Below are 27238 nucleotides of genomic sequence, written 5' to 3'. Positions count from 1 at the left end.
GCACCTCACAGGTTTGTGTGAGGATGGACTGAAATAATGGCTATAAAGCACTTAGCACAGGGCCCGACCTAGTCTAAGCACTCAATAAATGATGGCCCCTTCCACCTCTTCTGAGAAGAATTCCCTGACTGTGTGTGCCTTCCTCCACCCCCACGCGGGTCAGGACCTCTCAGCTGTGTCCCTGGCTTATCCCCACTTCAGCCTGCCACACCTCCTGGTCTTGAAATTATGGTTTTATTTCACAAAATTGAGCCCCAAAGTCAGTCTCATTCACAGCTATATCCCCAGGGCCTAGCACACCAAGCTCAGCACATAGTAGGAGCCCAATTTTTAAATTTTTTTGTTTATTCTTTATCAATTTTTACTGGAGTGTGGTTGCTTTACAATGTTGTGTTAGCCTCCACTGCACAACAAAATGAATCAGCCATACACGTACAGATATCCCCTCCCTTTTGGACTTCCCTCCCATTTAGGTTACCACAGTGCATTAGGTAGAGTTCCCTGTGCTATACAGTATGTTCCCATCAGTTGTCTATTTTATACATAGTATCAATAATGTATATGTGTCAATCCCAGTCTCCCAATTCCTCCCTCCCCACCCCTTTCCCCCTTGGTATCCATGCATTTGTTCTCTACGTCTATGTCTCTATTTCTACTTTTCAAATAAGATCATATATACCATTTTTCTAGATTTCACATATATGTGTTATTATACGATATTTGCTTTTCTCTTTCTGACTTACTTCACTCTGTATGACATTCTCTAGGTCCATCCACGTCTGTACAAATGACCCAATTTCATTCCTTTTTATGGCTGAGTAATATTCCATTGTATATGTGTGCCACATCTTCATTATCCATTCCTCTGTTGATGGACATTAAGGTTGCTTCCATGTCCTGGCCATTGTAAATAGTGCTGCTATGAACATTGGGGTGCATGTGGTTTTTTTAATTATGGTTTTCTCTGGGTATATGCCCAGTAGTGGGATTGTTAGGTCATATGGTAATTCTATTTTTAGTTTTTTAAGGAACCTCCATAATGTTTTCCATAGTGGCTGTATCAACTTACATTCCCACCAACAGCATATGAGGTTTCCCTTTTCATTAGGAACACAATTAATGTTTGCTGACTTAATGATTGAATTATAACAAGAGATATAGCTAATATTAATTGAGAACCCACTGAGCACTAGGCCCCGTTCCAAATATTTTACAGATTCTAACTCATCTAATACAACAACCATTTGAAGTAAGCACTATTGTTTTTCCATTTGAGGAAACGGACACAGAGATGTGTCTGATAAATGTGGAGCTAGAATCTGAACCCAGAGATAGATTCTGAACCCAGGACTTCCCTGGTGGCACAGTGGTTAAGAATCTGCCAGCCAATGCAGGGGACACGGGTTCGAGCCCTGGTCTGGGAAGATCCCACATGCCGTGGAGCAACTAAGCCTGTGCACCACAACTAATGAGCCTGCGCGCCTAGAGCCCGTGCTCTGCAACAAGAGAAACTACCACAATGAGAAGCCTGCGCACTGCAAGGAAGAGTAGCCCCCGTTGCTGCAACTAGAGAAAGCCCACGCACAGCAACAAAGACCCAACACAGCCAAAAATAAATAAATTTATTTTAAAAAAAAGAGAAGAATCTGAACCCAGTCAGTCTGGCTTTAGAGTCTGTAAACTAAACCACAATAAAAAAGTGAACAGCTGGGTGCCTACCTACCCGCATGGCTGCTGAGGAGGCCAAAAGATACTAAAAGCCCTACATGTGCACAGAGGTTTATTGTCATGAGTCCCCAGAAAAGGAAGGAATCCCTGGTTCAAGGCCTGCTCCTCCCAGGCCTTGGTTTCCCCATCTATGAAATAAAGGTTGGACTTATTATATATCAAGGCTCTTACACTCATGATGATGCTTGTCTGCAGGCCTAGAAGGCAGGGAAGGAGAGTGGGAAAGGGAGGTTGGGCCAAGAGAAACCTAGAAACAGCACAAAAGCTTGGTGGGCCCAGCCTGGAGCAGAGGGCAGGCCAGGGCCCAGCAGGGAGAGGCCCCACTGCTGCCTCTGTGAGCACCCAGGTCAGAGGTGGCTTAATTCAGCTAGGAGCAGGGGTCAGGGTCAAGGTCCCAGCCAGGCTACTGTGATAATAATAACTAAGGGCAATAGTGACCATTCACAGGTAGCCAGCACTTTATAGTTTGCATTATCTCACCTGGGTCTCATGCCAACCCTGTGATTATTACCCCTGAGAACTAAGGCCTAGAGAGGACTAGGTCTTGCCGAGGGTCACACAGTGTCTCAGCATCTAGACCTCACATGACCCATCTTGTTGATTGATCAATTTAAATTGCAATAAGCCATATTCCAGAAATTGCTCCAGCTCTTTAAGGAGGGAGTGAGCAGGACCCAGGTGGCATGGCTGGACCAGAGTCAAGTGAAAGAAGTAGCCTTTTCCACTCATTAAAAGTTTGGCCAGGCAAGAAAAGTGGGCACACGTGGGCAGGCAGAGTTCCTTGGGGCTCAGGCCACCGCTGGACCCAGCGCCAGGCTCAGGCTGCTGTAACTGGGCCCCACGTGTCCTGCTGAGCCTTTGTCCCCCGGGGAGCCTCACAGGCCACAAAGGTCCAGCTCATTATGGCCTAATTGGTGGCAAATCACTCAGCCAACCTCAGGGATGCAGAGTAATGTGCTCAGAGTGAGAAAAGTTTGAGCCGCCAAAACTTTCTCCGCAGTGGCCCAAACTTTCCCAGCCCTTAGGGGCACCGAGGTCCCTGTTGGTGCCCAGGTTTCTCCAAGATGCCCAGGCCCAGGTGCACCACTGATACACTGCTGTCACGCTGGGGCTGGTATAACTCTCAGCTGTAGCCTGGTTGTCTGAGGCGCCTCCCAGCTCCCCAGAGCCTCATGGATGCCCTCAGTCTGGGGAGGGTTGCCCTAGCTCTGTCCTCCACTCGCCCACCCCATCCCAGGACACTTGGTGGGACAGCATACCCTCCACACCCGGGGAGCAGGGTCTGGGCCCTCCCCCGAGCCGAGAACTACATCCCTGATGGGGAAGAGATGTCTGGCAGTCAACATGACCATGGGCCTCCCAACCCCGAGGCAGTGCACCGAGGCCCTCCCCGTTAGCCCATTTTTCCTCACACCAGCCTCAGGAGAGAGGCAGGAAGGGTGATGTAAAGATGATGACAGTGGCAAACAAAAGGTCATTCTATCAGAGCTAAACATCTTCTAGCATCAGCCCATGTACCCTTCAGATAAGCCCCATGAGGTGGGAATTAGTATCCCTATTTCATAGATAAGTAAGCTGAGACTCAGAGATAAGTTCACAAACCTCATACAAGCTTTTCCTGTATGAACATACTAGCTTTGAAGTGCGACTAATTTGGGCTCAAATCCCTGCCATTTAACCAGCTGTGTAAACTTATGTACCTTATCTAACTTCTCTGAGTCTTTGTTTCTTCATCTGTAAATTGGGGAGGTCATCTCTGTTTCATAAGATTGTGAGGTTAAAGACAACATATATAAACTGCCAGTCACAGTCCTGGCCCAGGGTAAACATTCATTAAATGACTGATTGCTCGGTGGAATGAAAAAAGCACAGGATTTGGAGCCAGCAATTCAAAAAATATGTTTGCCCCCTTGATCCATGCCAGGTTCTGTCCCAGGCCCTAGAGTTTGCAGTGTCAGTTAGAGGCTCTCTCTGCCCTCCCCAAGCTGGGGGAGACCAGGAAATAAGTGCACTGGGAGGGGAGGACAGCCGTCACTTGGCCTCTCCAAGCCCAGCTTTATCATTTGTTAAATGAGATACCTTCCCCGAAGTGTTATCATGAGAGCTGGGTGCATGACGAAGGTAAGCATGGTCGGTAGATTCTAGAGCCGTATAGAAATATCCCTACTGTTCCACAGGTGAGGAGGCTGAGGTCCGGGGACCTCCCATCATTACCCAAGGTCACCCAGCTGGTGGTGTCCAAGCCCAGAATGAATCCCAGGGTTTTTCTACCCAGAAAATGCTCGACACCCTGGCAGGAATGGCAGCCTTCCTCAGCCTTCCACCTCCAGAGTCTCTGGCCAGCAGGTGAGATGTGTGGGGCAGACCCTACGTCTTCCCAGGGGCTCACAGTTGCCGGTCAGTAAGACAAGCAGGAGATACTCAAAATACATGAGGAAAGGGAACACAGCCTGGGGGCATCCAGAGGGAGTGAGGGCTGACAGCTGCCTCCACTGTCTCTCTCTGCTCAGACATATACCTGTGAGCTCCAGGACCCTCCCTCCTCTGCTTCCTTTGCCACCAGATAACCCCACAATTTATGCAGAAGCAGAGAGCCCACTATAGACACACTACTTCAAGACGTGCCCCAAAGCCCCCTTCCAATCAGATGGGGGCCCCACAGTCTCTCTGAGAGAGAAAATCTCATGGGCCCTCCGCTCTCTGCCCCTTAGGAAAGGTCTGAGCTCAGTGTGATGGGTCATCACGATGGACCAGGGCTGGGCCTTAATAGCTCTGACCTCTGTTCCCCTGCAGGACTTGATCCTAGGTGAATGCAGAAGGGAGCTGGGCTTGGGACTTTCTCAGGCCCCTGAATCATTGGTGGCCACAGACTTCCCCTTCCAGAAGAACCAAACCTGCAGGAGAAGTTGGAGACTATGGGGGAGGGAGGGGGCTGAGGATCTGGATGGGAAGGTCTGAGGAGGTGACCCAGGTTGGTCCCAGGTCCCCTGGGGGATATTTGGAGAGAGCTGAGGATGCGCACATGCACGCGCACACACACACACACACACACACACACACACACACACACACACACACACACACACATTAAATGTGGAAACCAGCAGCAGTGGCGTTCGAGTCAGACAGCGTAAGTTCAGGTCCCAGCTCTGCCACTTACAGGCTGCATGGCTTTGGACAAGTGTGTGGCCTTTACTGGTTTCCTTCTCTATAAAATGTGGAGGCCAACCACACACGGGTTGTGAGGATTAGAGAGAAAGTCTTAGCCAATATTTATAGAGTCCACACTGTGTTAGTAACTGTGCTGAATAAGTTACAGACGTTGCCGCATTTGATCCTTAGAACATCACTGCGAGGCTTTGCTTGTTCACAGCTCTATACTTCACCTAGCCTACTGGGTGCTCAATAAATATGTATTCAATGAATGAGTGAATGAAGATGGGATTGGTGTTATTATGATGCCCATTTTTCAGGAGAGCACACTGAGGCTCAAAAAGAGAGCAGGCAACTTGCTAGGGCCACACAGAGCCAGGCCTCCTGTCCCAGGCCCTGACACCAGTGTGTTCTGACTGACTCAGGCTCACAGGGAGGGGGCTGTGTGCACCAGGAATGTCCAAGGATGAGGCATCTCTAACTAGCCCTGCCAGGCACAGAATACTCTTTCCCCCAGGCACAGACTGCAGCACAGGCCTGAATCGAGGCAGCCTCTGCCTGACATGGTGCTTGGGTGCCACCTTGTGGCTATTCTGGGAAGTGCAGGCTGCACCTGGCCTGGCCAGAAGGCCTCACCGTGCGGAGGAAGGTCAGCCCTGCATGCAGACAGCTGTCAGTCCACGGATCCTGGGCAAGGTCCCCAGCCCAGACATGGATAGGGAAGGACAGGCTGCTCCAAAAGCTTCTCTCAGAGACCAAAGGGCACCTAGAGCCAAATAATTTGTTTATGGCTAGGTCAGGCAGAGATGGGGGCAGGTGGTGCTCATGTGTCTAGCAGGGGCCTATGGCCTCTGACTTTCTGGACCACCAACCCCAGACGGCCCCTCACTTGCCCGTCTCACAAACCACACACACAGGGGCCATATCAGGCCACTTGCCAGATTTCCCACTGCCACAGCCTGAGGTCTTTTGGTCTACAGCCTGGTTTCTTAGGACTGGGGTGTTCAGCCCAAATGACCCTCAGAGTGGAGAGTTCCCTCTCCTTCCTTATGAATATGAGGCCCACAGGGGGATGGGCCCTGGCCAGGTAGTCCCAGAACCCAGGCCTCCAGACTGTCAAACCAGTGGATTCTCAATAAGGACCCCCTTTTCCTACAAATCAAACAACAGAGCAAGTACTGAGATTCAGGCAGGCATTCATTCAGTCTGAGACCTGCCCTCATGGACTGACAGTCTATAGAGTGCCTCCTTCCCATTTCCCATTCTTGCAGGAGACGGGGGCTACCACCAGCCTTGGCCAGGTCAGGCATCTTATGGGTCTGGGGATCAGAACCAGACTTGACTTCAAGTCCCAACTCTGCCACTTACTAATGCCGAGGCTTGGCCAATAGTAACCTCTCTGAGACTCAGTTTCTTCATCTGTAAGATGGGTTTAATGATTACCACCTTGCAAGGGCTTGTTTTAAATGAGATACGACATGTAACACCCCAGGTATGAGACCTGGCCAGGGCAGGAGCTAGTTGAATGAGCTACTCCTTCCCTCTAGCCCCCGGCCAGCCAGGGGAGGGGGTCACTGAGAGAGCTTAGAGGAGGCTGAAGCACTCCAGTCACAACTGATAAAAGTAGCCAAAGACAGACCCCAGGCTTAGGCAAATCAGGTCTGACCCTTCAGAGTCAGGCAGCTGCTGTCCCATCTTCCTCAGGCCCAGGCATTCTTCCTTTGGGCTCAAAGATGGACCCACAGGTGAGTCTGCTGACAAGGCTGTGCCTGGTATAGGGAACCACCCTGGCTGGAGGTCTGCCCCCACCCCCTGCTCTGCCCCCTACCCTGTGCTGAAAGACAGCTAGTCAGGCCCCTCTCTCTAGCCAAGGCAGGGTGGGCCCCAGAAGCCTGTCTGGAGAGACCAGCCTGCTCCCTGAAGAGGAGAAGATTTGAGAGCTGTCCCATTGGGAAAGGAAGCCCTCTCTCCTAGGCGAAGGCCCACTGACCTGCCACCCTTGGAAGGTTTCCCCCGCCCCTTCCCAAGAGGAGGAGCTAAGTGTGGAGAGGCCAGGGGTCTGCCTGAGGGGACAGAGAGCCATCTTCAAGACTGGACACAGCAAGGTGAGCAAGAGGAGGGAAACTGGGCTAGTCCTGGTCCATGCCCATCACACACAGAGAGAACCTACCACAACATCCCCAGTACTGAGGGGACCTCCAGCTCCCCAGTGACGAGAGTGGGCTCGGGAGCCAGGAGGAGCCAGGGGACCAGCTCCAGGCCCCGTTCTGTTACCAAGCAGCTGCAAGACTGCCGGCTCCAGGCCTCAGCCATAAAGTGGTGCCTCCTTCCTTCCCGGTGTGATGGGGAAATCAAATCAGTTGAGGAACATGAAAGAGGGTAGATCTGATATTAGGTGTTAGGCTACATCACAAAAAAATAATTATAATAAGTAAATAAATAGGCAGGAGGAAACTTTTGGAGGTGATGATATGTTTATGGCATAGATTGTGGTGATGGTGTCATGGGTATATACAATCAACCCTTGAACAACGCAGGCCTTAGAGATACACACCCTCTGCACAGATGAAAATACATGAAAAACTTATAGATGGCCCTCTGCACCCACGGTTCTACACCTGTGAATTCAACCAACTGCAGATTGTGTCATACTGTGGCATTTACTATTGAAAAAAAAAAAATCCACATATAAGCGGACCCATGCAGTTCAAACCTATGTTGTTCAAGGGTCAATTGTATTTATCACCAAATTCATCTGGTTAAATACATTAAATATGTACAGCTTTTTGTATGTCAATCATAACTCCATAAAGTGGTTTTTTAAAAAAAAAAAAAAAACAGCTATCTCAATCCTGAGGAAAAAGAACAAAGCAGGAGACATAACCCTCCTGCTGGGGACTTCAGCCAATACTACAAAGATACACTAATCAAAACAGCATGGTATTGGCACAAAAACAGACATACGGATCAATGGAACAAAATACAGAGCCCAGAAATAAACCCACACACCTACGGTCAATTAATCTTCAACAAAGGAGGCAAGAGTATACAATGGAGAAAAGACAGTCTCTTCAGCAAGTGGTATTGGGAAAGTTGGACAGCCACATATAAATCAATGAAGTTAGAACACACCCTCACACCATACACAAGAATAAACTCAAAATGGTTTAAAGAGGGAATTTCCTGGCGGTCCAGTGGTTAGGACTTGGCATTTTCACTGGCGAGGGCCCAGGTTCAATCCCTGGTTGGGGAACTAACATCCCACAAGCCGCACAGTGCGGCCAAAAAAAAAAAAGGTTTAAAGACTTAAATATAAGACATGACATCATAAAACTCCTAGAAGAGAACATAGGCAAAACATTCTCTGACGTAAATCGTACCAATGTTTTCTTATGTCAATCTCCATGGCAATAGAAATAAAAGCAAAAATAAACAAATGGGACCTAATCAAACTTAAAAGCTTTCGTACAGCAAAGGAAACCATAAACAAAACGAAAAGACGACCCTCAGAATGGGAGGTAATATTTGCAAATGATGTGGCCAACAAGGGCTTAATTTCCAAAAATATACAAACAGCTCAAAAAACTCAATAACAAAAAAACAAACGGGCTTCCCTGGTGGCGCAGTGGTTGAGAGTCCGCCTGCCGATGCTGGGGACACGGGTTCGTGCCCCGGTCCGGGAAGATCCCACATGCCGCGGAGCGGCTGGGCCAGTGAGCCATGGTCGCTGAGCCTGCGCGTCCAGAGCCTGTGCTCCGCGACGGGAGAGGCCACAGCAGTGAGAGGCCTGCGTACCGCGAAAAAAAAAAAAAAAAAAAAAAAAAAAAAAACAACCCAATTGAAAAACGAGCAGAAGACCTAAACAGACATTTCTCCAAAAACATACAGATGGCCAACAGACACGTGAAAAGATGCTCAACATTGCTAATTATTAGAGAAATTCAAATCAAAACTACAATGAGGTACCAGCTCACATCGGTCAGAATGGCCATTATTTCAAAGTCTACAAATAACAAATGCTGGAGAGGGTGTGGAGAAAAGGGAACCCTCCTACACTGTTGGTGAGAACGTAAATTGGTGCATCCGTTATGGAAAACAGTATGGAGGTTCACAAAAAAACTAAAAATAGAGCTACCATATGATCCAGCAATCCCACTCCTGGGCATATATCTGGAGAAAAACGTGGTTCAAAAGGATACATGTAGGGACTTCCCTGGTGGCACAGTGGTTAAGAATCTGCCTGCCAATTCAGGTGACACGGGTTCAAGCCCTGGCCCGGGAAGATCCCACATGCCACGGAGCATCTAAGCCCGGTCGCCACAACTACTGAGCCTGTGCTCTAGAGCCTGCATGCCACAACTACTAAAGCCCACACGCCTAGAGACTATGCTCCACAACAAGAGAAGCCACCGCAATGAGAAGCCCACGTACTGCAACAAAGAGTAGCCCCCATTCACCGCAACTAAAGAAAGCCCGCATGCAGCCAAAAAATAAATAAATAAAAGGATACATGCACCCCAATGTTCATTGCAGTGCTGTTTACAATAGCCAAAACACGGAAGCAACCTAAATGTCCATCAACGGATGAATGAATAAAGAAGATGTGGTACGTATATACAATAGAATATTAGCCATTAAAAAGAATGAAATAATGCCATTTGCAGCAACATGGATGGACCTGCAGATTATCATACTAAGTGAAGTAAGTCAGATAGAAAAAGACAAATATCATATGATATCGCTTATATGCTGAATCTTAAAAAAAAAAAGTGATACAAATGAACTTATTTACAAAACAGAAACAGACTCAGACTTAGAGAACGAACTTATGGTATCCAGAGGGAAGGGTGAGGGGAGGGATAGATTGGGAGTTTGGGATCGACATGTACACTCTGCTATATTTAAAATAGATAACCAACAAGGACCTACTGTATAGCACAGGGAACTCTGCTCAATATTCTGTAAAAACCTAAAGGGGAAAAGAATTTGAAAAAGAATAGATATATGTATAACTGAATCACTTTGCTGTACACCTGAAACTAACACAACATTGTTAATCAACTATGCTCCAATATAAAATACAATAAATTTTTAATAAAATAATTTTTAATTAAAAAAATAAAATATGACAGGACTTCCCAGGTGGTTCAGTGGGTAAGATTCCACATTCCCAATGCAGGGGGCCCGGGTTCGATCCCTGGTCAGGGAACTAGATCCCACATGCATGCTGCAACTAAAGAGTTGCATGCTGCAACTAGAAGGTCCTATGTGCTGCAACTAAGACCCAGAGCAGCGAAAATAAATATATAAATAAATAAATATCTTTAAAAAAAAAAGAATTCTTAGAAATGTTTATTTAAAAAAAATGACACAGATGAACCTATCTACAAAACGGACTCACAGACACAGAAAACAGACTTGTGGTTGCCAAGTGGGAGGGGGTGGGGGAGAGTTGGATTGGGAGTTTTGGACTAGCAGATGCAAACTATTATATACAGGATAGATAAAAAACAAGGTCCTACTGTATAGCACAGGGAACTGTATTCAATATCCTGTGATAAACCACAATGGAAAAGAATATGCAAAAGAATATATATACATATATACATATAACTGAATCACTTTGCTGTACAGCAGAAATTAGCACAACATTGTTAATCAACTATACTTGAATAAAACAAATTTTTTAAAAAAAGATTTCTTGGGACTTCCCTGGTGGCGCAGTGGTTAAGAATCCGCCTGCCAATGCAGGGAACACGGGTTCAAGCCCTGGCCCGGGAAGATCCCACATGCCACGGAGCAACTAAGCCCAAGTGCCACCACTACTGAGCCTGCGCCATAGAGCCCACGAACCACAATTACTGAGCCCACGTGCCACAACTACTGAAGCCTGTGCGACTAGAGCCTGTGCTCCACAAGAGAAGCCAGCACAATGAGAAGCCTGCACACCCCAACAAAGAGTAGCCCCCACTCACTGCAACTAGAGAAAGCCCACATGCAGCAACAAAGACCCGATGCAGCCAAAAATAAATAAATAAATTTATTTTAAAATTTTTTCTTTTTTTAATTAATTAATTTTTAATTGATTTTTTTTAATTTTTTAATTTAATTTTATTTATTTTTTTATATAACCTGCTCTTCTCTTCACCAGGCCAAGTTACATCCCAAGTTTTCCATCAGTTCTCTTTCAAAGTAACAACATGTAATGAGTATAGCAGATATTATTGATGGGGTTGGGGGGATATTTCTTGATTTTTCTTAGGAAGAACATGGGGTGGGGGACACATGAGGAGAATAAACAAGCATGTTTACAATGTCCCTGGGAACAGGAGAGTGCAATAGCACGGAAGTCATCCTTCCCAGGCTTTGAGTGTACAAGGAGAGAAGCACAAAGTGGGCAGCACCGGGGCTGATAGACGTGTTGTCTTCCAAGGATTTCGGAGGCAGCATGTTCTCCTCCCTGCAGGAGGAAATAGCCCTCACCTTCAGGATACTCTTGGTCTAAGTATATACTCACTACTAGCACTCTGCTGCTCCACCACTCTCCTTCTCTACCAGACAGAAACAGTCAAGTTTCCAAAGAAGCCCAATAAATGTTTCTTGATTAAATTCAGTGACATGTCATAACCCTAGAGAAAATACTAGGGAGGCAGAAGCAATTTTCTCCATTCTAAGGTGGCTACTCATTTCTGAGTCAGCCACTGCTCTGTCCCATGACTGTCCAAAGCGTCCAGATATGATTTCAAAATACAACAGAATGTCTCCTAATGCTTTCCATAGAGTCCCTCACGTCCTTGCCTTCATCTTCACTACTAGCACCTGAGGACACTGTTCAACGTGGAGAAAAGAGCATGGGTGTTAGAGTCCATTAGATGTCGGTTTAAAACCCAGCTATGCCTGAAGGTTGAGCTGCTTGGTAGGCATGATGAACAAAGGACAAATGCAGACCTACAGAAGAAAATATTAGCACAGCAAGCCCTCTCTGAGCCCTGCTTGCAACTTCACTGTTCTAAAGGTGAGGGGAAGTTTTCACAGAACTAGAAGCCACAAACCAAAATGATCACCTTGGATTTTATCTCACTCTCTCCTAGTTCCACCTTCAGAGTATCAGTTAAATTGCCCTAACATCTTCTCTAAAGAGAAAACCATTCTGAAGATACAAATGGTCCCCTAACAAGTTTTACCAGTCAGGGTCCAGATAGGAAATCAGAAACCACACTAGGTATTTCAACAGAGAACTTAATGTAAGGAATTTAGTTAGACAGGAGGTAGAGACTTGAAAAGGCAAAAAGAAAACCCTGAAAGAAAGGCAAAAAGAAAGGCAAAAAGACTTGAAAAGGCAAAAAGAAAACTCCTGCACATGGGTGCAGGAGCAGCGACCACCCCCAGGGTTCAAGGAACAAAGGGAAGAGGTTGAGATGGTCAGAACCTAGAAACTTGGAGAAGAAGCATCCAGAGCTGAAACTTGGGCTTCTGAGCAGAAGGTGCTGCAAGGATGCTGCTGGTACCTTAGGAACTCATAGGAAGGGCTGTGTACAGCGGGGACACAGATTTATGAGAAGGAGGTGCTTTTTGGCTAGTGTTGTACCTTTGGAGCTCAGAGCCCCATGAGACTGGGATGCAGACCTCTTGGTGGGCTGGGGACTGCCCAGAAGGTGCTGGTACCTCTGAGGGGATACAATGAGGCTGGATCTGGGAGGGCCCAGAGAAGTTATAAGCTGAAACCGATTGCAGTTGCCAGAGCAAAGGTCTGTTGGTGGTGATACTGACCGGAATAATAAGCAAACAGGAAGGAGCCAGTCCATTCTGCCTTCCTCCTTCTTTCCAATAACCCTCAAGTATCCATCGATAGAGTAGTACAAACTAATGCCTGCCCGAATAAGAAGTAATTTGCAGAGTCCTAACCCCACCATAACAAAGCTGAGTATAGAAGGTCGAGTTTGGGGTGAGCCATGATAGCTTCACACCTTTGAAACTGTTGCAAAAAATGTTTCACAGAAAAAGAGAAAATGAGAGTATTGCCTGACCTTGTTGGCCTGACCTAACCATTTTGCAAGTGAGCAGAGAAGAACTCTGGTCTATTTCTTATATATTTTACACACATTGAAAGAGGACCATGAAAGGCTCCCTTTACATTTTGTTCAGCCAGGAAAATAGGCATACTGTCTAGGATATTCCCACAATAGCTCCTGTAACAGATATTGCAATGACAGCAAGTGACTTTGTTACCAAGGCTGTTGCCCCAGAATCATACCCCTGCCCCTCCCTTGAATGGAAACCAATTACTGTTATCTAAGTTTTGGGAGGAAACTGCAAAGAGAAAAAACAAGAACGGGTTAGAACCAACTAGGCCCAAGATGGTGGAAGATTCGACTTCCAGGAGTTCTTGAACCTCTTTATACACTCATTGTAATGCATAAGCATGCTGAATGACACAGCCACCAGCGCTGTGACAGTTGACAATCTCCATGACAACAATAAGAAAAGCCCATACAAGGATGGAAAAGGAGAGTTGTCTCAGTTCCAGGTTCTCCCCTGTTCTCAGATAACTCATGAGTATTCCTCTCACTCTTTACAACTCCCTCCCTTTTATCTCAACCTTCCTGTATATTTGGTGTTTCCGCTGAACTGGGTTGAGCTGATTTGCAAATTAGGTGCCAGCTTCTCCATTCTTTGCCATTGAATAAAACTTGTGCTGCTCCAGTTATTGGCTGTGCGAATCCAACTGGAAAAAGAACCTCCCTGGCCGAGACAAGGAGTCTCAGATGGGCTAGGACTCCAGCGCGGGTCAAGTTAACCAATTCGGTAACAACTTGTCTTGGTGAAAGGGAGATTAGCAGATCTTGACAAAGTGTTTGTTTCTTCTTGCTGCCTTGCACATCTGCCATCCCCAAGAGAACATGCTCAGATTAATTTGCAAAAGGATGAAAAATAGATGGAGCACAGCCGAGTCACCCCAGTTATCCCAGCCAAGGGCAGCCAGTAGCCATAATGTGAGCAACAGAGTCAAAATCAACAGAGCAGCCTGGCCAACCAACAAGCTGGGAGCAAGAAATTCTTGCTGATGTCTGTGTCCCACTGACGGTTCGCAGTAGTTTGCTCCATGGCAATTTTGTCGCAATAGACAAGTGAAACAGATAGTGGTAGCAGGAGTAGGGTGCTGTATAACAAAAATCTAAAATATGTGGCATTACGGGCTCCCCTGGTGGCGCAGTGGTTGAGAGTCCGCCTGCCGATGCAGGGGACGCGGGTTCGTGCCCCGGTCCGGGAGGATCCCACGTGCCGCGGAGCGGCTGGGCCCGTGAGCCATGGCCGCTGAGCCTGCGCGTCCGGAGCCTGTGCTCCGCGACGGGAGAGGCCGCAACAGTGAGAGGCCCGCGTACCGGAAAAAAAAATAAAATATGTGGCGTTGGCCTGAGACTAATCAGAGGACTAAGGCAAGAAAAGCAGAGAGGAAACTCTGATTCTGAGTTAAGCCATGGGATTTTCTTTGGCCAAGGGGATGTTAGCAAAGCTGATACAAGCAAAAATTCAAAAAAGTGCCTGGGTATTGACAAAGAATCTTTGCTTGACCAAACTCTGGTCAGGCTCCTGAACCTTCTCCTAGGCCCATCTGTGCACTTCCTTGTAAAATCCAGTCTCAGCAAGAACCCTGCTAAGTCAGTTTAACTAGAATCCTTCACCCTCAATACCAAAAATCCAGTTCCTCAGCCTCTACCATCCCTCAGGTAATGTCTGATCACCTGGCCTGTCCTTGAGCAAAGAATCCTGGTAGGTCCCTTTAGCCCAAATCCCCTGACCCTTATTGTTTCCTCTTAGTAATTCTCCATCCATTGACCCCCCTCCTGCTTCTTGTCTATAAATTCTCACTTGACCATGTCGTGTTTGTAATTGAGCCTGGTTCTATACTGAGGTCTCTCTTCTACTATTGACATAGTTTTGAATAAAATCTGTTTTTACCTCTTTAACTACTATCCAACTCTGGTTTTTCTTCTATAGTATTTCTACTTATGTTCTTGCATCTCTGCCGTGACTGTGAGAGCGTGCTTGGGCTAGCCTGCTGGAGGAACAGAAGATGCATAGCTGAGTTGCCCCAACCATCCCAACCATCCCATCTTATAAGCTTATAAGATAAGCTTATAGCCAGCCAACACGTGAGTTAGCCCAGCCACCTAGCTGACCGCCCCAAGTGTGCGAACAATAAATGCTTACAGTAAGTACGTGCCATTGATTTTCTGTGACTGCTCATTATGCAGCAATTTTGTGATAAGAGATAACTGACAAAATGACTAAACAATGGTTTCTACATATTATGTCTACAATAAATATTTGCCTTTTTCCCATATCCCACTATAGTAATATATGTTGGATAAATGTCTTTTTAACTGCTTAACAATGTGTTCTATAAGGGTAGAAACTGTATTTTAAAGATATCAGAGTAAGGTAGTAAGAAAACATTATTCTTTTAATAGGAAAGTCATTGTTTGTTAGAGAAAATACATTGACAGTTGCTTGAAGGTAGAAGGTATTAACAGTGAGGGGATAGTGCCAATAAAAGGAATCAAGGATGCCTGGGGAAATGGCTGATTCAGTGTTGGGGTATGGAAAATGGAAGATGATCTAGATTCTCTTATACTGCCAGAAAGCAATGGAGAAAACTGCAGTCTCTTAAACAAATGATAGATGTTAACATCACCAGTAATGGCACAAAGTGGTATCATATACCTTCTGAAATGATGTACTGAGAAGGGCACAATACCACTTTTGTGGTATTCTTGCAAAAATATATATATAACTTGAATTAAATCAAGAGGAAACATGAAACAGACCCAAAATGAGGTATGCTCTACAAAACAACTGTCCAGCACTTTTCAAAAGTGTTAAAATCACGAAAGACAAGGAAAAACTGAAGAACTATTCTAAATAAAGGAGAATATGAAGACATGAAAACTAAATGCAAACATGCAATGTTGGATTGGATCCTAGATCAGAAAAGGGACATTAGTGGGACATTTGGCAGAATTTGGATAATGTCTGTAAATTAGATAATAGTATTGTATTGATATTAGTTTCCTGGTTTTGATAAGTGTACTGCGGTTATGGAAGACGCTAACATTGGCGAATCCGGGTGAAGGGTACACAGGAATTTTCTGTACTGTTGTTGCAACATTTTTTAAGTCTAAAATTGTTTCAAAATTGAAAAATTTTTAAACATTTGTAAAAGTGGGTAGAACTATTCTCCGGGAAAAATGAGGGAAATGTTGAGCTCCTAGAGAGAAGGAAAATGAGAAAGAGAAAGGACAATCTAGGACACGACAAAAGTGTGCAGACTCTATAGTGTGACCCTCCTTTAAGCCCCCTCAGTGATGGCTACAAAATCACAAAAGCCACGCAGAAACCTAAGAGAACAGCAAACATAAGAACAAAGACAAAGTGAAAGTGACATGTTAAGCCACAGGAACTTGCTGAAATCATGGTGAGGGCTCTGTATTATCAGAACTCACAAGAGGCTATGCACACGATATAATAACTGTATACATTACACTTCATTATTTATTGGAAATATTAAAGAAAGGTACATCTAAATGTTAAAGTCCAAACCATAAAGCTTTTATAAGATAATAGAGGAATATATCTTCATGACATTGCGGTAATGAAAGTCTTTTTAAATAGGACACAACAAGCACTAAACTTTTTTTACAGAGGAAAGAAAAAATGATATAAATTTGACTACATTAAAATTCAGAATGTTTGGTAATCAAAAGCAGATCTGCCACTTTTATGTAATACATTATATAGGTAATCTGCACAAAGGCATCTGACAAAAGCAAGTGAAAGATGAAATTCAGCCCATACTGCACTTACCACACCACACTTACCAAGCCATCAGAAACGGAGCCTTTTTGTAATTTGTACAAAGGTATTCTATGTACTAGACATATCTTCAATCAAAAGATGTCATAAGTAAGTGAAAAAGCATGCCACAGATTTGGGGAAGATATTTACAATACATTTAACCAACAGAGAACTAGTATCCAGAATTTATAAAGAATACAAATCAATAAGAAGACAGATAACTTATTTCATAAATAGGTAAAATTGATAAAAGATTTGACAGTCACTTCAGAAAATAAGCATATGAAAAGGTATTTGTCTATACTATTTCAGAATTCAAATGTTAGTCATTTATGATTTAAAGCAGAATCAAATGTCTCACTCTAGCTCACATATTTAAAACAAACTAAATGTATTTCACAGTTTTTAAAAAATGTAAAAAGAAAAAACAAAAATATTTCAGTTAAAGAAACTTGATTTCTTCAGCTAAATTAGAGTTTCCACAGAGAAACTGTAAAAGGACCAAGATAATTTGGCTGAAATTGGCATGGTCGTTATATACCATGGGTGTCATCATTTTCCAAGGCACTAAAGTCACATCACACTGCATTAGATTGGGAAGAAAACCACTTTTGTAGACTAAGAACTGTTTCGTGTCCACAGCTAGACTTGGAATTTTCCATAGAACCTGGATGAAAGTGAGCCAGTTGTCCTAGAAAATTAAGTACTTCTACAGCCTCCATCAATACAAGAGCTAATCATTTGCTATATTCCAGCTATTTCCAATGCATTTAATTCCTTCTCCTAATGGGAAAGAACAGTAGAAAGTAGAAAGTAGGACTAGCCAGTTAGATTGCAGCACAGCAGAGCAGATATGAACACAGGCTTCTGAAGTCAGAATGAGTGTGGGTTTTTTGTTTGTTTGTTAATTTATTTTTTTAAAATAAGTAGCATAGAGAAATAAATCAACAGAGCAATGTACCATTAGAAAAATAATGGACTAAAAACTTTTTAATGTAAGCTACTTACTTATCTGTCATTCAAAAGCAGGCAAGAGGTCAAGTGTTCAGGAAATGAACATATCACAATTTGGGGAGATCAGGAGTTACTGTGAAGAGTGACATGATTTTCAGTGGGTCCCAATTGCTTTTGGGTGAATATTGATAACTTCCTAATTATAAGACCTAGTGATGTGATCTTCTACCCAGTTCTCTCTAGTCTCACCCATAGTTAGATTCCCACATAAATTCTGTCAATCATAAGGTAATTTTTCAGCATCCGGAATATATTCATTATCTTTTTTTGCACCTCTGGGAATCCTCATGTTCTGTTTCCTCTTTCTAATTTTCAGATTAGAAAATTCTAACCTAATCTAAATCTTTTCTAAATTTCATATTTTCTCCAGCCTGAATCACTACTGTTTATTCTTATGGCATCCTTCAATATTTATCCCAAATGCCACATCAGTGAAGCCCTCACTGATTAGCTTAGACCTTGAAAAGAGTTAATTGTTTTATCTTAGAGGTCATAGAACCTTATACTTTTCTCTTTTATTGCAGTCTAAGTACTTTTCTTTTTCTTATTCCTGTTGTAATCTAACCAGAACTCTCTTGAAATAAGGGACAATTCTATGAGACTTGTGTAGACATTGTTTTGTTGTTGCTCTTCAATTCACTCATTCAACAGCTACTTACTGGGGCTTCCCTGGTGGCACAGTGGTTGAGAGTCCACCTGCCGATGCAGGGGACACGGGTTCGTGCCCTGGTCCGGGAAGATCCATATGCCGCAGAGTGGCTGGGCCTGTGAGCCATGGCCGCTGAGCCTGCGCGTCCTGAGCCTGTGCTCCGCAGCGGGACAGGCCACAACAGTGAGAGGCCCGTGTACCGAAAAAAAAAAAAAAAAAAACAGCTACTTACTGAGAGAGTTCTAGGTGCAAGAATTATTTTAGATGCTAAGAGGCATAATAGTGAACAAAACCAACAAAACTCATTGCCTTTATGGATTTCACATTTAAGTTGTTGCAAATACGTACATACCAAGGCAAACCAGTGCTAACACAAATTGGGGAATTCTAAAATGAAGGTGCTAAGTCACCAAAAGATTGGAGTGCAGCTTAACCTGAAGAAATTTCTGGAAAGAACAAACAACTATAAAAATGACTAAGATTCTCTGTTTTCCTTTGCTCATCTATCCTCTAAGAGTGTGATTTATTTTTTCTACAATCTCTCTCTCTCTCTGAAAACTGGATTTTTGCGTGCCCTACATATAACCACCTACATGATACAAAAATTTAATCTCTTTATTCCTCATTCTGGGAGAAAGGTCTCTGATTACACTAGCTTGGTCAACATTTGCTTATGGTTTATAAACTATGACTGGGGCTGGTGGCATGACTAAATTGTATAAAATGGTACAAAATGGCTGCCACTACTATAATCTCATGAATGGGAGAAGATTTTTAAAAAGTGGTGAAACTTCAGAGCTCACATCTCTTGGTTGACCTCAGAATGTCCTTATGGATGTAGGCTTTTGGGTATAGGTATTATGTCTATTCTGGCTCCCACTGAAAAAAAAAGAGAAAAGGTATTTGATCTCCAGCCTCTCATATACAGATGTTCAGGTTGTGCACTATACAACCTCACAACATCTATCATGTAGACATAGTAGATTTGTATATGTATTCAAACAATTTCTCAGCAGATGGCACTGGAAACTCTCATGCACTACTACTGAGGTTATAGATTGGTACAACCATTTTGGAAGACAGTTTGCCATTTTCTAGTAAAATCAAAGATATATATGCATACCCTTTGATCCCGGAAATATCCTCAGGCACTTGGGCATCAAAATACATGTACAAGAGTATTCATATTGGCATTATTCCTAATTGTGGAAAACCAGAAACAACATAAATGTCCCTCAGCAATAGAATATGTAAATAGATTATAGTACATTTATACACTGGATGCTAGCAATAAAGTAAGCTACAGTCACATAAAAGCATGAATGAATTTTGCAAAACAAATATTAATTTTTCCTTATTTTTGTAAATCTCCTTAGAATACAATAGACTGTATAGAGCCAAAAATATACAGATGTATTTGTGGGGTTTATAATTTATGCATAAATAAAGCCTATGACAACAATAACACAAACAATGGAAGGGGGGAAACAGAAGAATCCTGTTGTAAGGATCTCATACTCTTTGTTGGAGTGGCATAATATTACTTAAAAGTAGATTATGGTAAGTTAAAGATGTGTACTACAAATCCTAAAGCAACCACTAAGAGGCACAGCTTATAAGCCAACAAAGAAGATAAAATGAAATCATGAAAATAGTTAACCCAAAGAAGGCAGAAAAAGAGGAAAAGTTTTTCAGTCCTACTGCTCTCAAATTCCAGAGGACAAACAAATGCCTCTCTGGAAGAGCCAGCCCGTCTCTGTGAGTCCTGGCTGTTCTCAGTACAACCCACACCAAAGTCACCTCCTTCCCGAGCTCCTAAGCTGCCTATTATGGGGAAGTAGATGCCTCATGAATCTCAGCGTGTGCATACATGATCAGGCACTCAGGCACACGCATGCGCACACACACACCACACCTGAATCATGTCCTTGTCTCCACCACAGCGCTTTCACTGTCACCCAAGTGCCCTTTCCTGCCTTTGGGTGACCCCCAAATTGCAGGAGCCCCTCGCCCTCAGCTGAGCCCCAGGTCATCCCCAGTTTCTGCCCGTTAGTGCCCCTGAAATGGAAGCTGCCCTGAACCCTGACTTGCTCTCTCTAATGGCTCACCTGTAAAGTAGGGAAACCCCTCAGCAGATGTGACTGCTCTGTGAGAAAAAACAAGAGCCATAGAAATTAAAATGTTAGTACACTGTCATCTCCACCCAGCCTCTATCCCTGGGGTCCTCCCTAAGTTCTTCTGGGTTTCTCATTGTTTCCTCCTTTGAGTCCCTGGAAATGCCTCCCCACTGGGTATCTCATACTCCACTGGAAATCCCCTGGAGTCACAGGGCTACTTATCCATCCCTCCTCTCAGCCTCATAGAGAAGTGCCTTGGAGCTGGGCACTGACCTCAGGCCTTACCTTTTCAGAGGTGAAAACAAAGCCACAGAAGGCTATGACCCAACGGGAGTCCTCTACAGGCTACCACGGTGAGGTTGGGGATGAAAAGACAAGAGATTTATGGGGGATTTGAGGTGGTAAACATGAGATTGGAATTGAACTCCACATTTACCATTGACAAATCTACATTCATATCCCAGCTATCATTTAACACTTATGACACTTTAATTAGTTATCTTCTTTAAGCCTCAGTATTTTCATCTGTAAACTGGGTTAATAAATAGTATTCGTCCCTTAGGGTTCCTGTGAATATTAGAGATACTCTATGGAAAAACCCTTGGAACCATGCCTGGCATGTAGTAAGTACTCAATAAATGCTAACTTGTAGTATTGTTGCTGAGACTAAGACTGCTTGGAGCCTCTCTGATGCTGCCTTGTGTGTGGGGTGTGAGGGAGAAAATGGTGGTGTAGACAGAAGAGTCCAAGAAGACCTAGATTTGAGGCCAGGCTCTTCTTGCTAGGTGAGACTAAGCAAATCACTTAGAATCTCCTAGCCTTGATGGGGTTAGTTTTTCATTCATTCAACTTCAAAGAGCTACTCTAAGTTAGCTGCAAATGAAAATGTTTATTAAAATCCCTTGGTGCATTCATGTATTCCTTCAACACAACACTTACTGAGCACATACGTACTCTGCAGTGGGCTCTGTGCCGGGCACTGGGAGACAGATGAGTAAGACATGGTCTCCCCACCAGCAACACTTTCAGTCTAGTGGGGAGCTAGATCAGCAAGCCAGCAATTATAGCATGATAAAGACATGTCCAGGGCCTTGGCTTTAATGGTGAGGAGAAAGATTGGAAGCTTGAGGACTGAAAGAAGTTAAGGATGAGTTTATTTTCACCAATGACAGACTTGAACTCCATATGCTGAGGGTAAGAGGGGAGAAGTGGAAGATATCCTGAGGACAAAAGTGAGGAAAGACATCTCTTTCACTGGGAATAGAAGGAAGAGAGAAAGATGAGCACAGTAGCCAGTTTGTGGGGACAGGGAAGTTAAAGGAGCTCTTGTCTGTGGTGCTGACTTTTACAGTAGAGGAGCTGTGTCTCTTTCTGCAGAGAGCACATAACATCTGGCCACTTTATCTCTGCCCTCCTATCTGTCCCCCCCCTCTGCTACTCAGAACATTAAGCGTTGCAGGGTGACTTAGTTGTGTTGGTCTTTCGCCTCTACTAGTCTGTAAATTCTTTTTTTTTTTTTTTTCGGTACGCGGGCCTCTCACTGCTGTGGCCTCTCCCGTTGCAGAGCACAGGCTCCAGGTGCGCAGGCTCAGCGGCCATGGCTCACGGGCCCAGCCACTCTGCGGCATGTGGAATCCTCCCGGACCGGGGCGCGAACCTGTGTCCCCTTCATCGGCAGGCGGACTCTCAACCACTGCGCCACCAGGGAAGCCCAGTCTGTAAATTCTTTACCTTGAAGCCTCCAGAGCAACAGAACATCTCCTTCTCTGGTTTCCAGAATCCCATTTGCTCCTCGTTCTCATTCCACCCCTCTTCCCTCTTTTTCTGTCTCCTTCACTGACACCTGTTATGTTACTCTGTCGGCCCCTTAAGATTCTATCCCATGCCTTCAATAACATTATAATCCCCAAATCCAGCTTTAATCCTTCATCTGAGCACTCCACCCTTATTTCCAGTTGTTGACTGGACATCTCTTCATTTGTGAGTTCTCACAACATCCAAATGGGTTTATTAAGTGTACCTCCCAACACTCCAACACTGTTCCTCCTTCCTCAGGTTTTAGCAGTCATCATAGCTGAAAAACAAAAGCAAAAAAAACCTTGAAATTATTGTTGATTCCTCTGTCTCTCTCCACTTCCACTTAGTTCTTAAGTCTGATTGATCTGTCTCTAGAAACATCTATTCATCTCTCTTAAGACCTTCATTAGCCAGTAAACTGATCTCCTCATCTTTTACAGTCTTTTCCATTCCTTCTGCCCTGCCTTGAGGAGCTTGTTATTCTACATTTCCTCTACTCACTGCTTTGGAGCCCAGTGTCAAAGAAGCTCCTTTAGGAGTTTACCTAAGTAATCCTAAGACACAGAACAGGAGAGAAAATTACAGTTCACGTGACGGAGACAGACCAACCTTGTCCAAGTTAAGATGTTTGTGGGCAACCCATGCCAGCTTATTCTCCCCCTTAAGGATGACCATCCTGTGGTATTTGGGAAGGAGCGAGGGTCCCTAAATGTCTTCTTGGCCACTGCTCCTCCGTGCTGCGTTTTCCTCCATGCCCCTTTATTCCATCACAGATCACCTCTCACCTCACTCACTCTCAGCTCCTGAATTCCACACACCCCCCCAGAAAGTCTTCAACAGACCTCCCCTAAGAATTTTTACCACCTCCGCACAAGTGTTGTCTGGTCTTTGCCCAACCACAAGGAAAGTACATTTCCCAAAATTTGAGTTATTCTGACTAAAATAATGCTCTAAGAGTTCCAGAAACACATTCCAGGGTGGGCTTTGGAATTCCAAATCCACTTCCTTTTGAGGTCTGTCTGTGAACTTAGAGATGTTCCTCTTCAGTCTTCTGAGTATTCAGAGGGTGGCTATAGTAACACCAATGTAAACATTGATTTTCAGAGACAATACATTTAAACCTATAAGAAAGAAGAATATTTCTTCCTAGCTGCTCCACAATTCATAAGGCTTCTCTAATCTTCAACGTAATTAGTAGTTATAGTAAAATGATCCACTGCCTCATTTGCCTGAAAGGTTTCCTGGGACACCGGATGTTCAGGTCTAACACCAGGTAAGTCTCCAGCAAGCCAGGACTAGTTGGTCATCCTGAAGTTAAGAGCATGCACTCTGGAGTCTGTCTGGGTTCAAATCCAGCTCTGCCACTTACCAGCTGTATGATCTTGAACTAGACTTAATCTCTCTGTGCCTCACTTTCTTCCTCAGTAAAATTAAGAAGATTAAAAAAAGTTAATACATGAAAGCATTTAGAACACTGCCTAACATACGGTAAATGTCCAACAGGTGTCAGCTACTTTTATGCATATCAGTGTTAATTCCTCTAATCATCACACCTACCACCACCAAATGGTGCTCCCTAAGAATCTGGATAAGATGTGAGCCCAGTACTGAATCACACATCTTTAATCTTAACATCTGCTCTCTTAATTATACAAAAACCTGGCCAAAGCTTTGAAATTACTACTCTCAGAGCCCAGTTAACTGTTTAGCCTCTTACCTGTTCCTCATTCACCTTACCCGACAAGCAATGCTCGAGCACTTCCTGTGTGTTTATGGTGGCTCTGTGCTTGGAGCTTCAGAGAACACAATAGAGGTATGCTGTTACCCCTGTTCTCCTGGAACCCACGTTCTGAAAGGAATGCAAGCATCATTCATGACACTGATGACAAGGCCAGGCAGGAGGCCCCACATCCAGTCTAGAGGGTCTTAGGAAGGGAGAAGTCTCTGTGGCCCGTTGTTTGTGTCCAGGAAGAACAGAAGTACTCCTCAGCAACTTTCCTCTCCCCTTGCCACACAGTGTACCCCAGGCACAAAAGTGAGGCCATCATTCCTGACCTGTTCCTCTCTCCCAATAAGCCCCACTTGGTTCTTCCCAGGCTTCTTGGACCAAAGATTCCTCATATAGTCTTTTTTCCTCCTAATCAAGAATCTTCTTCATCCTTTCTATTGCCTCTGGCCCATCACTCTTTTTTCTCTCCTATACCACACCTACTTTCCGCCTAATCTTTTACTCAGCGATCAAATACCTGGAGTATCACAGATAAACAGCATCTTGTAAGTTTACATTTCACATACAAAAGCCAAGAGCTCCCTAAGGACAAGGAATGTCTTGTTCATCTTTGTTGCTCCCATGACACCTGACATAGTACCTGTCTGTGCCCCAAAAGAGTAGACATACGTGCACGAAGAGGTGGATCTTCATCGCAAACCACGCAGGCCCTAAAATAAAAATAGGTTTTGTTCCATTGACCATTTTGTTCTAACAGTCTCTGATCCCCACTCCTGGGGCCAGCTCAGGGCCAAAGCCAGTGGGTAAGGATGGAAATAGCAGCACCTTCAACATCTCCTACACCAACATCTTCCTGGGGGGCTTCTCTGGATTGCGACAGTGGAGGCCCCTCCTGGTCCTGCCTCTTACTTTTCCCTATGTGACCATCGTCTCTGCCAATGCCCTCATCATCCACACGGTGGCGGCCCAGCAGAGCCTGCATCAGCCCATGTACATGCTCATTGCCCTGCTCCTGGCTGTCACCATTTGTACTGCTACAGCAGTGATACCCAAAATGCTGGAGGGCTTTGTGCATTATGTTAACCCCATATCACTGCATGGCTGCCTGGCCCAGATGTTTTTCATCTACTTCATTCTCCTTCTGGACTACAACCTCCTGCTGGCCATGGCCCTAGACTGCTTGGTGGCCATGTGCCACCCATACTGTTATAGTGACCTGATGACCTCCCGTCTGCTAGGCGTGCTGGCCTTTTTTGCCCTGACATGGAGCCTGGGAGTGGCAGTGCCCTTGGTAGTGCTAACCTCACGAGCTTGATTCTGCCAGAGAGCAGTGATCTGACACTGTACCTGTGAGTACATCGCACTGCTGAGCATAGCTTGTGGAGACTTGACCTTCAACAACCAGTTGGGGCTGGCCATGCGGTTGGTCACTGTGACCTTTGATCTAGCCCTGCTGGGGACCTCCTACACCCGCATCATCTATGCTGTCTTCTGGATATCTCCTGGGGGAGCCCGAACCAAGGCCTTGAACACGTGTGGCTCCCACTCCCATTGGTCATCCTCACCATCTACCTCTCTAGTCTCTCCACTTCCATCGTTTTCCGAGTAGCCAAGGCTGTGTCTCGGAATGTCCAGAACCTGCTCAGTGCCATCTATCTGCTGCTCCCAGGAGCCTTGAATCCTGTCATCTAGGGGGTAAGGATCAGAGAGATCAGGCAACATGTAGAAAAGATGCTCTGTGGAAAGGAATTAGCCCAGGTTAGGGAGAAGCCAGAGAGGCTGCAGAATATGAGAGTGAAGGAGAAACTGCCAGGGTGAGAGAACTTCATCAACTTGGGAAATTGGGGCTGTGACCTCTGGGAACAAGAGATAAGCAGGCAGTACTGAGGGACAGGCTGGAATTTCCTGAGATTATGGAGGACTCAACAGCAGGTTCATTGTTGGTAAACTATTCCTTTTTGAATTCTTAGAATGCTCTGTTTTCACTCCAATGAAAAAATTGCTTTTCCCTATTTATCCTTGTTAGTTTCTCTGTCCTCTTCTCCCTGACTCCTGAGAAAGCCCCCCAGTTAATATCTGGATATATGGAGCTCCACTGGAAGTTATATAGAGCAAGTTGCACAGACCACGACTTGCCCTGAACACCCAGTCTGAAACAAATAAACAGGCCAGGCTCTTCCCTGGTGCCCAGTCTCTCCCAGATACATAGTAAGACTTGACAGGAAGCCCAGTCTCACCGAATATACAGGTCAGTTCTGATGCCATCAGTCTAATGCAAACACACGAGTTAGGTTCTAGAGTCCAATCAGTTCCAAACACAGGTGAGGCTCTGCCTGATATTCCCAGTCTGATATCCCCAGGCACACAGGTCAGGCCTACCCCAGGGGTCCAGTCTAGCCCAAACAGGTCAAGTCCAGCCAGGGGGCCCTCCAGTCTGACAGACACCCAAGCCAGGTCTTCTCCTTGGGACCCAAATTCATCCAAAGACGAGAGCAGGCCCTTATCTGTACTTGAGCTTGACCCAAACCCAGAGGTCATGCCACTCTTTCCCATGGTAGCCAGTGTGATTTATCTAAGTCAACCCTGCTTGAAAGACCTCCATAGCTGTCATCTATAGAATGGAGTATCTATCCTTCAGGGATGTCCCAGAAAGAGGCTATGGTGTCCCATACTGTGCAGGACCATCTATAAACCACCCAAGTTTTCTCTTCCTCTATCACTTGATCATATAGAATGTCCCATGAGGCCATGGGTGCAGGCTGGGAGAGAGAAGGTGTAGCAGGAGCGAGAACCATGGGCATTTGGGCCAGTTCTTCAGTAGATGACTTGTGCTTTCAGGGCCTGCTGGAGCCCAGTCTTGTATATACCACTTCCATTTGATGATGGAATGCTACTATGCATGCCCAACTTTAGGCTTAGGGGGTCAGACAACACCCAGTTCATGACAGGCAGCTCAGGTTGCATGGTAACTTCGTGGTCTTTGGTTAGGCAGTCTTCAAGTCCCAGTAGCAGCCGAAAGCTGTCTCTCACAAGGTAAGTATTTATCAAGAGAGGATGGCAGGGCCTGCCAAAGGCTTCCAACAGCATCCCTATCTGCCACTGATACTTGAGCAGCTTGCATGGCAGACTGGACCTGTTGCAGAGCCAGGTTTGTTCTTTGTCCTGGGCCCCACTCAAAACTAGCAGCTTTTAGGG

The 27238-nt window shown here is 44.9% G+C and overlaps 1 pseudogene across 1 annotated transcript; it reads left to right on the top strand.

The window, feature by feature from the left end:
- The first annotated feature begins 3840 nt into the window (after positions 1-3840).
- On the top strand, positions 3841-25861 carry LOC309965454 (olfactory receptor 52Z1P-like; annotated as a pseudogene). Its single transcript has 2 exons — positions 3841-3849; positions 24801-25861. The product of its transcript is annotated as an olfactory receptor 52Z1P-like (transcript).
- The last annotated feature ends 1377 nt before the right edge of the window (positions 25862-27238 follow it).

This window comes from Leucopleurus acutus (genome assembly GCF_964270905.1).
Source record: "Leucopleurus acutus genome assembly, chromosome: 8".
In the NCBI taxonomy this organism is placed as follows: domain Eukaryota; kingdom Metazoa; phylum Chordata; class Mammalia; order Artiodactyla; family Delphinidae; genus Leucopleurus; species Leucopleurus acutus.
Note: the sequence above shows the minus strand (reverse complement) of the source record. Positions and strands in the feature narration are given on the sequence as shown.